The sequence below is a fragment of the Cupressus sempervirens genome, chromosome 7 (assembly GCF_028749045.1).
Source record: "Cupressus sempervirens isolate cs-2001-9-10 chromosome 7, ASM2874904v1, whole genome shotgun sequence".
NCBI lineage: Eukaryota > Viridiplantae > Streptophyta > Pinopsida > Cupressales > Cupressaceae > Cupressus > Cupressus sempervirens.
In genome coordinates, this window is record NC_143124.1 from 731538971 (window position 1) to 731556376 (window position 17406).

Below are 17406 nucleotides of genomic sequence, written 5' to 3' on the forward strand. Positions count from 1 at the left end.
AGGCTGACATTTGATGAAAATAAAGATTGTTTGAGAAGTTTTGAAGATGAGGATGTAGTTATTTATGAATTTAATGGCTGGAGAAATTCAAAGAAGATTCAATGAAGGAGATTTTATAATTTGAGTTGAAGGACAAAGTTCAAGGTGAAGGCATGATACCCGAGTGTCTAGATTCAATGAATCTTAGTTGGATGAGGATATGACGATTATGATTAAGTGGAAAAACCTAGAAGATTATAGAGGAGAATTTTTTATATATTTATTTAAGAGATGAATGCATTGTTCATTATTTCCAGACAAGTTAAAGAAAGAAAGTTATAGCTAGGGGATAAACAAGAAAAAATGCATAGAGAAGATCAAGAAAGAGGAATGCTAAGTTGACATGTTAGTGCATGGATCAGCTAGAAGGGATCCAATGGAAGAAAAAGAAAAAAGATTAAGTGAAATAGAGATTTGAACAAGAAAGGTAGTACTAAACTTAATATATCATTTCACTATTGCATTCTAACCATTGTCATAGAAAATCTCTTAACCAAGAGAACATAATAGTCTTACTTGTAAATCTATTGTATGGTGACATTTTGTTGAATGTTTTGTATGTCATTTAAATGAGGCCACTCTATATATATTTAAGAGTGATAAGTCTAGATGATATTCGTTGAAAATTCTCTAAGAAGGTCACATTAATAATGTGTTTTTAACCTTTAACAAGGTAGGCTCCTAACAAAGATCACTCTAGAGGAGTGAAATTTTTGGGTTGCCAATTTTGAGGTGGTTTTTCCCTTAACAAGGTTTCCATGTTAAATACATATTTCAAACTTGTGTGAATTCTTGTTGTGTTGCATGCTTACTATTTATTTTTACAACTTGGTATACACAAGAATATTTACTTTAATAATTGGTATATGAAGTTAACAGTTGTGTGTGCAAAATGTGGACACACTTATATAAATCATTATACTTGAGAATACTCATGATGAAGAGCATCTCAAGAGGTGGCTTATAGCTTCCTATCTATGACATGAAAGACTGAAGCAAGCAAATAACAATATGATAATGACTATCAAAAGAACCCAATTAAGAAACCCTTGCAAGGTGCACAATAGAATGGAAGATTTAAATGATATGCAAGATCTAAGCTAAATAAGATGCAAACCCTAGCTATGGTGAAAGTAAAATGTAATGCAACGAGACAACAAGATAATCTAGGAATTAAAATACAAGATGGATAGATGCTAACCTAGCCATGGCAAAAAAGATCCAAGATGCAAGATGAGGGAAAGCTCCAAGACACAAAGAATGCAATGAGACTCCAAGGCACCAAGGCTTCAAACTGGTAGTGTGACAATAGCTCCAACTCCTTCACCCATATTATTATTATGGAAGAATGGGGAGAGAACCTCCCTTTTAAATAAAAATGGATAGTTGAGATTAAGAGGAAAAAGAGCCCTAATCAAGAGAGGAGAATGCATCTTGAGTGATCCATTTGCAAAAGAATATGTACCAATCACAATCAATAGTTGAATTTTGAGAGGGAAAGAAATTCGTGGAGGATAATTAAAGTCATTTTTAAAAATTAAAGATTCCTCTCACATAGAAATTTGTATATTCATATGTAGAAAAAATGCCCTTTCTTTTATTTTTAAAAATAGGAATTATGCCTTATGTGTGCACACTTAGGATAAGTGGGAAGTGGGACTTAGGATAATTAAATAAGAGACTTAGGATAAAGTGGTCAAACCATAGGTTATAATTGAATAAATAGACTTGATCAAGATAAATGATTTATGGTCTAGTATTAGAATAATTTTAAAAGAACAATAGGGGTCTTATAATTTATTGGACCATTTTTGGGTGATTACATTTGCCCCTCTTTGACTAATTTGAGATCAATATAGTAACACATTACATCAAAGAATCATGATTTCAAAGAAAAAGATCTTTCTCCAAAATGAAAAAAGTTGCTAAGAAGGAGTCTAAGCAAAGGAAATCAAGGAGTGAGAAAAATGTCTAAGAAATAAGCAGACTGAGAAAGGACTGAGGAAAGATCAAAGATGATTGAAGACTAAGAAAAGACTAAACAAAGCAAGTCAAAGACCAAGAAAAGACTAAGGCCAATTAGGAACTGAGAAAACTATTAAAAGTGAGCAAGGATCCTACCCCAAGACAAGAAAAAGGATCAAGCAATAGAAATGTCTACCCCCTCGAGATCGAAATCGAGATGATAATAGAGGAGATGCAAAAAAAAAGAGATAGATTTGATCAAATTGATAAAGAATTAAGTCCAAGATAATAGATTAACTGATGTATACAAGTGACCACTAGAATGACAAAACATGCCCCAATGTAATTTAGTTGACCAATAATGATAGAGCATTAAACTTAGGTCAAACACATAGAAACATATTAGATAATGCCTTAAAATAATAATCAACTACACAGAGGAAGAGAAATATTTAAAAAGGCCCATTTGACAAGCAAGATAGACTTAGGTTTTGATTTTGAGCCCAAAAATAGACTTAGGACATCAAAATTAGGTAACAGGTTTGAAAGGGAAGATAAATGTGATGATAAGATTAACCCTTTTGATTACAAGATAGCAAAGAGGTTAATGAAAGATCAAGAAAATAAAAACATATGATTAATAAGAAAGTGTAGATGAACGGATTCGACCATAAGTCAGTAAAAGATGAAGGAGGTTCTCTCAACACTTGATATGCAAGACTACTCCTAAGAATGAACCCTAAAATAAAAGCTACATGATGCAAGAGTTTCCAAAGTAGGTCCTTTTCATTGGTATTTTCTTATCATCAAGCCTCATTAGGGACATTGGAAGATCATACAACCATCTCTAGGATGACCTATGAGGATATGAATATGATCTATATCAAATAAAAATAAGGGAATCCAACCTATGCATCAAAGACATATAGGTCAAGATGACTACACAATTAGATTCCCTAGTTTTAATGTAGTGAGATTGTGCTTGCATCAAGACATAAGAAAGTTGAGATGACCATAAATACACACTTGCAAAATAGACAAGTATGAGGCCTTTGAATTAATCCTAAGTGTCCATGGGACCAAGCAAAATGCTTAAGAAACCTAAGATAAAATCAAAGAGAACACCCACATACATAAATCGAAAGAAAACATGCCCCATGCCCCTAGTCCTCTAGTCTAATATATCATCAAGAGACTATTATAGGAAGGAGCACTCAATAAATAAATTATCATTGATAGCACACAAAGAAAATAAACCAATAAGTCCCAGCTAGTTTAAAGTTTAAGTGAGTGTGTGTAAGTCACATGACTGTCTTTTTAGGACATCAAATCTGCCAATGAGAAGCATCACAACATCCTAGACTATATCTAAAGTATTTGATAAGTGTTGAGAAACACTCGATTTCAAGGGGAGTGTTGAAAAACACTATTTGCAAGAGTTGCCAAAGAAATGCCAACGCAATAAAGAGACCCTAGATAAAACACGAGACTACCTATGCCCCCTAAACCTAGACTAGGATCAACTCCAAAATTGGGAATACCAAAAGGACATATGAAGTAAAATGGATTAAGTTCATAGTGCATAGAAATATGCTGATAGACATTAGTATAAGGGTCTCGAGTAGCACTTGTTTCTAGGTTTTCACCACTTGGCAAGATTTTTTTTGTTTTTTTCTTCAAGAGTTTTTATAATAATTTATAATTTTTGAGATATTTGAATTTTTTTGTGATACATAAAAATGCCTATTGCTAGGTTCTCACTAAGATGATCATTTTTTAGGATATTTTCTAATTTTTATGTTTTTTCAGCATCATACATAATTTTTTTGGATTTTTTTTAGGATCATCTAAATAGCGAGAGCACTAGGTGTAGAATATTTTGAAATGAACAATGTTGATAGGTTTAGGGAGTTTTCCTCCCTCAAGTGTAGACAATTGATAAAAACTAGATCCAAAAGTAGTAGTAACAATGTAAGGGGCCAACCAATTAGGTTCAATTTTTTTTTTTTTGAGCTAATTTTGTTGATTCTTTGGATTCTCTCTAAGCACAAGGTCACCAACTTGAAACTCTCTAGTGTGAACATTCCTATTGTAAGTAGTGGACATACGCTTTTGATAAGCTTTCATATGGTCAAATGAATCTCTATGACACTCATCAAGAAATTCAAGCTCTTGTATTCTCACGACTTTGTAATCATCATTAGTAATAAGGCATCTCAAAGAAACTCAAAGTGATGGAATCTCAACCTCAAGAGGCAACGAAACTTCATAACCACAAACCAAAGAAAAAAGAGTAGCACTTATAGGTGTGTGAATAATAGTATGATAGGCTCATAAAGCCAGTTTAATTTGCAACTGCCAATCTCTACCAAATTTGCTAACTATTCTATGAAATATCTTAAGAAACATTTTATTGAAGCCTCAACTTGTCCATTTCCTTGTGGGTAATATAGAGAAGACCAATGTTTTTTAATCTTTAATTGCTTGCATAGTTTTTTTTAATATCTTTATTCTTGAATTGTTCTCCATTGTGAGTAACTATAGAAGAAGCTATTCCATAATGACATATGATATGGTTCAAGATAAACAAGAATCCTTGTTTCCCAGTTGTAATAGAAAGGGGAACAACCTCCACCCACTTAGTGAAGTATTTAGTAGTAGTAATGATAAACTTGCATCCATTAGAAGAATTAGGATGAATCTAACCAACCAAGTCAAAAGCTCATTGTTGAAAAGGACAAAGTGTAACTAATGGAAACAACTCACTACTAGGTGCATGGATTAGATTCCCATGTAGCTGACACTTCTTACAAGCTCTAACATAGCATATTTAATTTGTCTACATTGTAGGCCAATAATAGCCCACCATAAGTAGTTTTCGATTAATTGATAAACCATTGGATCAGTGAGAACTACATATTTCTAGTTGTGAACTTAGGCTAATGCTCTCTCAAACTCATCATTTTCTAATAATCTAAAGAGTGTACCATCTAGACTTTTCCTATACAAGTTTCCAAAGACAAGGGTGCAACGGGAAGCATTACAGAGGAGTTGGTGTTTCTCATTATGAGAAAGATTTTTAGGGATAATGTTACTGTGTAAGTAAGAATAGATGGTGGCATAGCCAGAAGAATCATGAACTACAAAAGTATAAATGACTTGGTTTTAGGGGAATCACAAGAAGGATATCATAGCTCTTCCACCAAGAATTCAAGTCTTTGTATGTGCTCTACAAACTATAGTATAGATGCTAGTGTATCCATAGAATTTGTATCTATGTTTTTTGATCTAGGAATTTGCTCAAACAAAATAGCAATAAAATGTTGTTTTAGTGCATCAACCATCTTCTTGAAAGGAATAAATTTGTCATCTCTTGTTTGATAGTCATTATTTATTTGATTGATCACAAGTTAGGAGTCACCATAAATTTTCAACTAAACTTGAATAATATTAGGAGATTTCTCTATGCCAAGATTTATAGGTTGTGGAGGTTCAATGATAAATGAAGATCTATCTTGAAAATAGCTTGAAAAATTACCAAGTACCTCATCCTTGGGCACCATGGAGTGGTTTTCACCTTTGGATATGTCTTTTCTTTTTAGTTTTTTTGGTTCTAACACTGCCACAATGTGGTTTTCAGGATCAGAATACATATTCTTTTTTAATTTCCTTTTTAGTTTGTGACTACGGTACTTGATATCTGAATTTTTCATTTTTGTAACAGATTCATTGGTGGAGGAGCATACATACTCAATGGCATTAAGGTAGCAAGTGATCTCCTAATAATTTTTGAAGGATTGGAGCTGAGGTCTTTTATATGATATAGAAAAATCTATAAGACTAGGATTGATAAGTGAAAGTGAAGCAGAGGGCTCCAATTATTTTATGTGAAAGAACTCATCTCTAGTGATAGGAAAGTCAAAATCTATAAGGTCTATTATAAAGGTGCCTAGATCATTCTGAGAATCAAAGAGATCAACATGATCCACTAAGTCTATGTAAGGACTTGACTTGTCAAGACCAACAAGGAACTCATCAACTACCTCATTTAGGTTTGACTAAGAATGGACTACATCTACTCCAAAATCCATAGGTTCCATGGATAAATCACCTTCATAATCATTAGATTGTTTTTGTGTTCCATCAAGCGAACCAAATTTTTATGAATTCTAGCTACGTTTGGATCTTCTCTATTAGAGCCATCGAACTATTGTCTAGGAGATGCTTCTTCATTGTGATCATCAACATGTTTAGTAGTGTCATTAGTAATATTCCCCCAAAGAAGAGAGGTGGAAGGAACAAATTCCTCCTCCTTAGAAGTAGTAGCAATATGCAACAATGGTTGAGTGTCCTCATCATCTAAATCACTAGATGTACATGAGGGTCTCTCAAAAATAGGAGGACCATCGATAGCACCATATCCTATTCCAATAGTGTCTCTACTCTTTCTCCCATCAAGATGACTAAGATGTTTGACGAGTGCATGTTTCTTATTTCTCAAGGGACCATGTCCAAAATATCCCATACACTTAAGTAGTTTGTAACCTTTTCCATAGTGCTTAGGTGAAATATAAGTAGTTAATATGACCTCAATAGGGAACTCTTCCCTATAAATCCAAGTTCAAAGTTCTTGATCTTCTTTCTCATCTTGTAAAATCATAAAGGACTTCCCAAATGTACCAAATACAGTCATAGCAAAAGATGATGACTTCATTTCTTGTGAAGGTTTTCCATAAGACTCAAGAGAGATGGGTAGTGCAGCAATAGAATCAAGAGTTTACTCTCCCATACCAATGGTCATAAGTTTTATTTTCTTTTCACATTTTGCAAGAGAAGTTTAAAAATTTTCTAAAGCATTTTCTAAAACTCTGTTGTTAGGAACTAGTGACTTTGTAGAAGTGAGGGCATAAACTAATATGGCACTATCTCTAGGAATCAAAATCTCTATACCACTAAAAGGAAACTTTATGCATTGATGATAAGTTGAGGGGAATTCTCGCATATCATGTATCCATGGTATCCCTATCAATATATTATAAGCAAGAGGTATATCAAGGACTTGAAAGACAACATTCTTCTCATCTACTCCAACACAAACTAATAGAACAACCAAACCTTTAGACCATCTTTCAACCTCATCATATGGCTTGATCATGATTTTCTTGGAGGAATTCATTATGAATTCTAAAAATCCCAATTGTTTAATAACATTATAAGAACAAATACACAACCCTATCCCATTGTCTATTGATACTCATCTAACTCAGGTTCTATATACATATACCTCTATGTGAAGAGATAAAGTGTGAGGATAAATATGAGCTCTATCATCTTCTTCCAAAAATTTGAGGTGATGTGGTGTGAAGATAAAGTTAATCATAGTCTCAAATTGATCCACATCCAAATTGTTAGGGACATTATTAGTGCATAATGCTTTCTCAATGATCTCCTTGTGCAAAGACACGATTTCTAGCAACTCAAAAATTGAGATCTGTGCAGGGGTACATTGTAATTTATCTACAAAATTGTAATTGGAACTAGTTTTCTTGGAAGATGAGACCACTTTCCTAGGATTAGTCTATTTGGATGGATTGGCAACCTTAAAGAAAATCTTGGGTTGACTCCTAGTAAGGACATTTAGTGTATCACCATGGATAGGAGAGGAGCAAGAATTCATACCTCTAAGTGTGATAAGGAGGATAATCTCATTCCATGTTGAGTTAAGGCTTCAAAACATGAGCTTATTCTTCTAATTATCATCTCCAATCATCATGTAAAATTTTGCATCCATAGGTTTAATCATGTTAATCACATAGTTATTCTTCTTATGTGATGAATCCCCTTGTTCATACTTAGGCATTGGGTCCTTAAAGGCTTTGTGATCAAAATTATTAATAAGGCCACCCACACCAATATTGTCTTCATCTATCATATTTTGAATGAAATTATTTAAAGTGATGCAATTTTCTATTTTATGTCCTTTGTTTTTATGAAATTCACAAAAGTGTTATGAAATTCACAAAAGTGATCATCTATCCACCAAGGAGGTCTAATTTCAAGATCATATGGCCTATTTGTAGGAAATTTAATGAGTTGTTGGTAACCAAAGATTCGAGTATAGTATCGTAAGAATCCTCCAATTGTGTAAAATTTTGACTAGGTCTCTTTGTTTGACCAAAATTGCTTGAAATTAATAGAAGTGTTGGAATTGTCTTTCTTTTTAGCCTCTTGTTTCTTGCTAGCCAAATTGAAGGCCGGTTCCTTGCTCTTAGGTGGATCAACCACACCATCATTTACAACATACTAATTCTTGTTCCAATTCTTTCCTTTGTCTTTTCCATAATTATTGTTTTTGTGGGATTTATTTGTGTTTAAAACAATATCTCCCTTCTTAACCAAGACACCCTCAATTATCAAAGCACTTTCAACCATGTCATTAAAGGAGTGGAAAAGTTTCTTTCTAAGGTCATAATGTAATTTAGGAATGACATTTTTAACAAAGATATCTATCTTTTAGTTCCCTGGATTTTGACATGGATATCTAGAAAGTAATCTTCTCCAATGTTGTAAAATTGTAGCAAAAGGTTCCCCTTGGTTTTGTTTGATGTTGCACAAGCTGAGCATAGTGACGGGGTGTTGAATATTGTTGCAAGAATCATTTAAAAATCACATCAAATATCCTTAAAAAAGGGGTAATAGTTGTGAACCACTCCATAGCCTAGCCTTTTAGGCTTCTAGGAAACAACCTCATGAGGTAAGTGTCATCATGCATAAAGTCCATGCTAATAGCATAAAATTTCCTTATATGATCATGTGGATCACCATTCTCATCATATTTGTCATATTTGGGGATATCAACATCCCTTAGGAAAGGTATCATGTATAGACTTTTGTTAAAAGGAAAAGTTCATATTGTTTCCAAAATTGATGGAGGTTTGGACTTCCCCTTTTCTACTTCCAAATTGGCCAATTTTTTTTGTAAATCATCAATTATTTGTATAGAAATTTCCATAGGTGAAGATTCTTCCTTTTGTATCAGCTTTTGAACATAAGATTTATGAGGGATTTTCAATCCCTTTGAAGCCAAATGCATAAAGTATTGATCTCCATTTTGTTCCAGAGTTTCAACATCAATTTTTGAAGGCGGTCATTATGTTGAAAATTGAAAAGATCCTCATCATCAACATCACCATGGTGTACTTCATTTCCATGTAAGGATCTATGTGAGACATGTAGAGATCTTGCAGGTAATTCGTTCAAGGGATTTACTATGGAGACTCTTAGAACCATGATCTTGAATAGCCTCATATAGGTTGAGATTTTCTTGATAGTTTTTTTCTTTAGGGTTGGAGAATTGAGCCCCTAAGATATTAGTGTTAAATCTCTTAGCTTTTCTTTGTCATGCATGTTGTACAAAGAGGTCTCTAATTCATTTATCTCACTCCTCCCTAGCTGTGGTGTAAAATAAACTATTGGACGAACTACATGTGTCAATAGGTGTAACAATACCACTACTAAAGTGACTAGTGGGGTGAAACCAAGTGTCTTCTCCCACTTCCTTATCAAAGATAGGTTTTGAAACTTGTTGTTGACATGGAAACCTAGTAGGAGGGGGTAATTCTCCCAAGTCTATGGTGTGACTACCTTGACTAAGTGGAAATCTAGTTCGGATGGGAATGAAAAGAGAAGTAGTATAAACCAAATAAGTAGCAAAAGAAAAATTTGTGTCTAAACCCAATAGGTTAAGTGTCTACTTGCCAAGTAAGTAGTGATAAAGAGTATGTAGTATATGTGGTGTGTCTAAAAATGTACCAAAGTAATTTATGGCACTTGTGACTTGGTGTCAATAGATACATTATCAAAGCACTAGCTAGAACAACTAGGAGTAGTAAGGTAACCGAATCGAGATAGCAAGTAGGCAACTCTTCCAAGTGACAACATAGTCAAGGTGTTGTTGTGGAATGAATACAATTCAAACACTTTTGAGACATGTTTATCAGCTCCCAAATACCAACAAGGATAAAGGGAAGACTTCCTAGACCAAGTGAAATCAAACCCTAATTTAGGCTCAACAAGTTGCTCCAAAATTTTGCAACCTAGGTGATAGTATTATAGAAAACTAGTGTCGTGTAATGCTTTACCAGAGAATAGTAAGTAAAATTTTTGTGAGGATAAAACCCTATTTTGATGATTTTTTTTGACAAAAAGATAGTGTAATGGTGTTTTAATATTAGTTTCTAGCATATTTGAAGCTAGGGGTGGTTTTGAAAGCATTAAAAAAAATGAATTCTTAAGGCTCAATTTGATGGATGTATCCCCTCTTGTTCAAAGTGGGGAAGGTTCTAAATATTCAAACACATCAAATGCTCCAACAACCTATTCAAGTTTCTACAAGGATCCACAAGCTCAACTAGGGACGTCCTTGACATACACAAGGTATGTTCAACACAAATCTATAGATGAAAAAGAATACTGCCAAATATCTAGGAGGAAATGGTAACCCAATCTCCACCTTCACTTCCCAAAGGTATAAAGTTATTTGGGGCTTAGCCAAGATTGAAAATATTGCTACTTTTAAGAGGTTTGTCTTTTGATTCAAGCCACACTATTTATTATCCATTAGGACACGGGAGTTGAGGTCATCCCCTAGAGTGATAACTTCTCTAGGTAGGCCCCCTAAATAAATAAAAAATCAAGATCCCTTATTTATGTTCCCCTCAAAATCCTTAACAAGGATGCAAAAAGAAAAAATCCATAATGAAACCTTGGGGATTAAAAGACAAAAGGGGTTTATTTTTAGCCCAAATCCAAATGTGCATGATTCATTTTAAGCCCTCTTTACAATGTTGGAAAGACACACCAAAAAAGTTGACCAAAATAAACAAATGATTTTACAATGAAAAAAAATGATGATGACTTTTTATAATTCAAATGAGAAGGTTTGGAATGTGTGCACCTTGATTTCACGCTTTCCAATTTTTTCCATTTTTTGCTCCTTAGACCTCCAAGTTACCTTCACAAACTTCAATTAAGTGAATGAAATTATGAATAAATAGGAAAATTAAAATTATAAAAACATTCAACTAAATTATTCCATAAAAATGACAACTCATTTCATGCATTGAAATTTGTGCAAATAAAGTGCAAGCTAACCACTAAAATACCTTTTTTTTTACCTAGTCAACAAGATTGGGTTTGTATGCTATTATTTTAGCCCTAAAAATGAAAATTCCAACAAGAGACATATTGTAAAAATGAGTGAACTTTAAAAAAATGCAAATAATTTTAGCCATATCTCTTCATTTGTGCCCTAGGACTCATTTTTGTCAAAACATAGAAGTTTTTTCAAATTGAGTTATTGAGCCCTATTATGATTTCCAAATTCAAAATACAAAGAACAAACCCTTTACAAAAATGTAAATGTTTCCAAAAAATTCACTTATTTGTGACCAAAAATGATTTATTTAATGAAAAATAAAGAGAAACTTATAACTAATGCAAATCAGCTCCAAATGATCTAAAAATTGGACTAAGACATGTCAAATACATCCTAAAATTGTAAAAAAAAATTGCAATCCCAACTCCAAGTAGTTTAAGAGATATGAATAATTCTTTAAAACCCTAGGGTTTTGGCCTTCAAACAATCTGCACAAGGGTTATCCTTAAAACCAAAGTAAAAACCCTACAAAACCACTTGATTAGATCTAATAAATTTCTTTAAAAATAAGAAATGAGAATGCAACCAAAATGAAAGAAATAAAATTGACCTAAAAATTGGATCTAGCCCCATGGAGGGTGCCAACAATGTGTATGAAAAATGTGGGCACACTTCTATAAACCATTATACTTGAGAATACCCATGATTAATATGATCTTAAGAGGAGACTTATAACTTCCTATCTATGATGTTCAAAGATGAAGCAAGAAAATAGCAATATGATAATGGCTCTCAAATGAACCCAATTAAGCAACCCTTGCAAGGTGCACCATAGAATGAAAAATTCAAATGAAATGCAAGATCTAAGATAAATGAGATGTAAACCCTAGCTATGGTGAAACTAAATAAAATTCAATGCAATGGAGATAACAAGCTAATCTACAATTTTCACTTTCCAAAATTTTGTTAGTGTTAGAATTCAAACACTTATAGACTTTTCTCTTGGTGGAATAACCTAGGAATATACCTTCATCACTTTTTGTATCATTTTTTCCATTCCTATTATCTTTATGTATATAGCATCTACTTCCAAATATTTTGAAATAATTCACATTAGAAGCATATCCATAACATAGTTTAAAAGGTGTAGCATTTGTACCTTTCTTGTCTTGTACTCTATTCAGGGTATAAACAACAGTACTAAAAACTTCTCTCCAATATTTCTTTGACACACTCTTCTCCATCATTAATGCTCTTGTACAATCCATTATTGATCTCTTTCTCCTTTTAGCTATCCCATTCCAAGGAGGGGTCCTTGGTGCTAGAATATATCTTTTAATTCCTCAATCATTGCAAAATATGTTGAACTCATTCGAAATGAATTCACCACCTTTGTCAGATCTCAAGCACTTCAAAATCTTCCCTATTTCTTCCTCAACTTTGGCTAAATAACTAAAAAGCATCAAATTTATCTTTAAGAAACACCAAAATCATTGTCCTAGAGTAGTCATCAACAAATAGAATGAAATATTTATCTCTACAGTAGCTTTGAACAAAAATGGGTCCACATAGGTCAGTATGAACCAATTCCAACATGTTACTAGAAGTGTATGTTTTTCTCTTAAAACTAGACTTGGCCATCTTTCCCAACTAGCATTGCTTACACATAACATTTTCAGGCTTTTTAAGTTTAGGAAATCCTTTAACTTTCTTCATTTTAATGATATTTACCAAATTTTCAAAATTCACATGACATAACCTCTTGTGCCATAACCAAACATCTTCTTCTTGTGCAAAAAGCCATGTCTCACTTGATAGATCTAGAGAGAACAAATTACCTCTTGTTTGATCACCACTTCCAATTGGCTTACCATTAACATCATGTATCTTGGCCTTTCTATTGTGAAATTCAACTCTATAACCTAATTTGTTCAGTTGTGAAACACTCAACATATTATAGTTAAGTCCTTCAACCCAATAAACATTGTCAAATGTTATCTTGTTAGTTAGTTGAATAGTTCCTTTACCTTTCACAACACATGGAATATCATTACCAAATTTAACACATCCACCTTTGTATGGACCAATATCTTCAAAATTATCTTTATCACTAGTCATATGATTAGAACATCTGCTATCAATTATCCATCTATCAATTTTGTTTACATATGAAATTAATACAATTTACACATCTTCATTAGAATCTTCTTTCATAGCAACATAGACAACTTCATCATCATTACTCTTAGATTCATTATCAGTTTCTTCTTTAGTATTATAACAAGATTTTCTACCTTTTTCATCCTTGCTTCACTTGAAGTCTCAACCATCTATTCTTCCTTTTTACTTTCTTTCTTTCCTTTCATCCTTATCCTCTCTATCAGGACACCTAGCAGTAATATGACCTACCTTATTGCATGAAAAAAAAAAATGAGTAATTTAACTTTGTATTTACCTTTTTCTCTTCCAAATTGCTTTTCAATAAAGGACTACAATTCATCAAAGAAACAAGGAGGTATGAAGAACTAGGGCCAAAGGCACACCTAAATATTCAAACCACCTACACAAAGTGAACACAGTGGAAATAACAAAAAATATAAACAACTTGGGAGATAGATGAAGAAAATGCCTTCATTCATATATGCATTCAAAGATCTATTACATGCCCAACTATAAGGCCTTATGGGTTATGGCTATGTATCAACTCAATTACAATCTTTGATGATCCAACTTCACATTCTACTCTAATTTACTCTCTAAGTTTTTTCCCCTAATATTCTAACCAAGGTCTCTTAAATACATGCACAACCACAAGTCAGCCTATTGCAAATATAACTAAATAAACCCTCATATTAAATGCCAGGCTAATCCATAAGTCAGCTCGCAATATATATCTAATACTAAATTAAATGCAAAGGTCAATCAAGTAATAGAAAACTACACATATACAAATCAGCAAACAAAGACATCATGAAATACTAACAATCAACACCCAAATGAACTCGACATCTAATCAAACTTGGCAACCACACAAACTTGACATCTACAAGATGACTTGGCAACCAAAGAACACTCGACAACAATTGTGGACTCAGTATCATCTAGGAAGCTCTACATCCACTAAACGCTTGACAACTACTGAGAACTCAGCAATGCAATACATTGCAACTCGACAGAAACTAGGAAAATTGAAAACATGTAGGATAGTAGTTAAACCTGAGATGAATCCAACTCAGTCAGATTAAGAAATCCATGTAGGATCGTCACTAGGTTTGTTTTTCCATTTTACCAAATACTCACTGTAGTCTTTTCCTCTCCTGCTCTTACCAATTCTATATTCCAATATCTGTTCAATTTCTTCAACCTTCTTCTTAGGATAATCATTTGATACATCCACTTCATCTTCTAACTCATGATATTTGTATAAATTGGTAGCATTGAATATGGAAAATATATCCATGTTTTTAGGTAATTGAACTTCATATGCATTACCACTGTCAAACTTCTTTAGGATCTTACAAGGTCCAAACTTCATTTTTAGCTTAGGGTATGTTCCAACAGGAAAATCTTCCTTTCTTCAAATGTAACGCCCCACCAAGGGATCCAAAGAATAAACCTAAAATTTTACTAAGTTTGGTAGCATTTTTTTTTTACATGAAAGTAATATCATTTACAACTAATCCAATTACAACTAATACATAAATACGGAAGCAATAGCAATAACCATCTAAAAGTAAACATAACATACATAACAGGTTACATTCTTTAAGGATCCCTTAATATTGAATTACATCTAAATCAACTAACATTATTGAATCCATCTAATACAACAACCACATGAAATAATAATGATAAGTCCAATGTTTATACATTACATTTCTAAATGTTGAATCATCCATTGTACATGTCACAGGGTATGAAAGGCTGAAAAGAATATACATATGTGAAATAAGTTACATCATCCTATTCTAAACCATGATGCAACAAAGTAAAGATAATCACATGTCATACATGATACATTATCATAGAAGATATAGACAAAGATCAAACATAATAAACTAAGTGCACGGTTCCTCCCAACTATAAATAGCATCATTAGACCATCGTGGATCCTAGCCATCCCTCCATGTATAACATTCCAAACTACCAAAGAGATCATCGGTATTAACATAATAAGACTGTCACACCTATACATACTACACCATATGCAGAAAGTAATCTAACCTGCAAATGTAAGCATAAGATAACATCATCTAACATATGCTAATCATCAATGGAAAGGATACATATCCACCATCATAAAGGATGCATCAGCCACGATGTCTCAAATAGATCTTAAATGATAAGAGTGATGAAGCACTACCACCCAACCGCGTGGAACCTAAGTGGTCCACTCCTACCGTGGTGAGGAGATAATCTCAAGTCCCAAACAGGCTATCCAAATCACTTAGCATAAATACTCTCTAAGTCTAGGAATCCTAAAAGTATACTAACTCAAAGGTTTCAATCAAAAAACTAACATCTAATTCCCAGAGGCACACAATGACATGTAGGAAACCTACTATGCAAGTGGGAAAGTGTCATCGCATATATCATGTAGAAGTTACCCTGGCAGTTAGCTTACAACTCCATGGGTCCCTACTAATTCTCATGTGGCCACTAGTATCCTCTCATATTGACAAGGCATACTATGGAATGCAAGGTCGCAACCATGCATTCTCTCTACTCCCATCCTAGTTTGTACTAGCACTCGAGGCATGGGAGAGAACAAAACAATTATCTTTTTAGGTTCATTTAGTTAGTATTAGGTATGAATATTTTCACTTATTAAAACAACTTACAATGAGTTACCTTGGCAGCCTCTTAGGGCCCTGGCCCCCATTGCAAGCCACTTCCCAACACTAAAAGTAGATAACCTACCCTAAGCTCATGGAGTCATAAATCTCAAAATCACAAAAGATAATCCACAATATAAACATCAAATCTCCATGAGTCAACTGAAAAACATAATAGATAATCATGACCACAATAGTTCTCTATTGGCAATTGAAGGTATCCCTGATAATCAAAAGTATCCATTGGTTCTCAATAGCCAAAATATATCTCAAAATCATACTGATCAAAGACTCCAAAATGGTCGAGTCAAACATGTCACAAAATGACATCATAAAATAACATTTCAGTCCCATTATGGCAACTAGAAAATAAACCAAGGATAACTGATCGATCACTCAAAAATGATTAGGTCAAGTGTCTCATACATAAGAATAAAATTCAATAAATACAAGCATTTCATAGAGCATTCCATCACATAACCATGGTTGGTTTTATAAAGATAAAAAAATAAGACATCATCATGACATCACAATCATAACCCTCGAGCCTCTGATAAACGTCCTATAACTGGTCAATACTAGTCAACCCAAAACCCAAAACAGAAGCATAAGAATACAAAATGCAAGCACATATTTTAGTTTTGCTAAAATTACATAATTGAATTAAGTGTGGAGGTTTCAATTTCCGTTTCCAATTTTAGATATTGAGTAGAGGGACATTTGTACATTTTTTCTAACCCATGTATTGTTTTGATGGATAAAGGTTTTCCTTTATAACTCTAAAAATCTATCTTCCAATTATAATATTTTGTTTGTATAAATGTTATATTGAAAACGTCCCCCATCAAACTACCAATTAAATTTCATATTTTTTAATAATTTAAATCAATTAATTAAATCTTAATAGTTAAATTGTAATATTATAAAATAATTCACCATTATAAAAGATGAACCTTTAATATAAATCATTTATCAATTATATAATAATTTAAATTTATTAATAACATATTTACATACTTACATATATATATATATATATATATATATATACATACATATATAAATAATTATTAATATTAACATTTTATAAAAAATGAAATATAAAATCGAATTATGAATCTGAACCATGTAACCTACGGTTCATATCATTTGAAAGCGATTTAAAATCACTGTTTATTTTATTGCAATTAACGACTCCCTCTGTTGAAGGGAAGCCATGCAGCCTGCCACTGTCCCAGGGCCTGCGACGGCAGTTGCAGTACCTGTGACAGCAAGCATGGCTATCGGTGCATACATAAAGAAGGTAGGGGTGGTAAACCCCCCCCGCCCCCCCCCCCCCCCCCCCAACATTTGATCATGTTATTTTATAACATTTTTCAAATGCAGTTATAAATACAAATCGCGATGCGA